Consider the following 1,061-nt stretch of genomic DNA (forward strand, 5'->3'; position numbering starts at 1 on the left):
GCCTCATGTCGGTACCGCAGGGGTCGGGTCCAGGTGCCGGTAGCGGAGGGGTCGGGTCCGGTTCGCCGGTGCCGGCGGGATCGGAGCGCGCTCGGTTGGGTTCGGTTGAGCAGCGGTGGATGCCGGTGCCGGGGGAGTTACCTGAGCGGGTCGGGTCGGGTCGGGTCGGGTCGGACCGGCAGCGGCGGCGGTGGCGGCGGCGGGACCGGGCACCGGGCAGCGGCTTTTATAGCCCCGGCCCGCGCCGCCCCCCGGCCCGGCCCGCCCCCGGCGGCACCGGGGGGTCCGGGGGTCCCGGGGGGAGCGGCAAGGCCGGGGGTCCCGGGGAGGGTCCCGAGGGGGAGGTCGGTACCGCCCGCCAACACTTTACATTGATCCGGACCGGCTGCTCCAAACCGGGGCCGGAGGGGCAGAACCGGGACAAAAGCGGGACCTGAGTGGGGACAGAAACGGGGACAAGAGGAGCAGAACCGGGACCGGGGACGGAGGGGCGCAAAACTGGGACCGGGGTGGGGTAGAACCGGGCAGAATTGGACCTGGGGGACGGTGAGGGGAGCTGAACCGGATTCGCCGAGGGGATGGACTGGACCCGGCGGGCAGAACTGGGGCCGAGGGGGCAGAACCGGCCCCGGGGGGGGCAGACGGGCCCCGGGGGGTCGGAACTCCCCGCAGCCCCCCCCGGATCCGCCCCCCGCCCCGGGGCTCGGGTGTCGGGCGGGCGCCCTGCCCGGCAGCTGCCCGTGCTGAAATACGGCGGGAGCGGCGGGGGGGCCTGGCACGGGGTCCTGCACCCTGCTTGGGCGCCCTGTGCACTGTATGGGCGCCCTGTGCACTGTATGGGCGCCCTGTACACTGTATGGGCGCCCTACACACCCTATGGGTGCCCTATACCCTGTATGGGCGTCCTGTGCACTGTATGGGCGCCCTGTACACTGTATGGGTGCCCTATACCCTGTATGGGTGCCCTGTGCACTGTATGGGCGCCCTGTGCACTGTATGGGCGCCCTGTGCACTGTATGGGTGCCCTACACACCCTATGGGTGCCCTATACCCTGTATGGG

Source organism: Nothoprocta perdicaria, unplaced genomic scaffold (genome assembly GCF_003342845.1).
Source record: "Nothoprocta perdicaria isolate Ctin4 unplaced genomic scaffold, notPer1 scaffold_613, whole genome shotgun sequence".
Taxonomy (NCBI): Eukaryota; Metazoa; Chordata; class Aves; order Tinamiformes; family Tinamidae; genus Nothoprocta; species Nothoprocta perdicaria.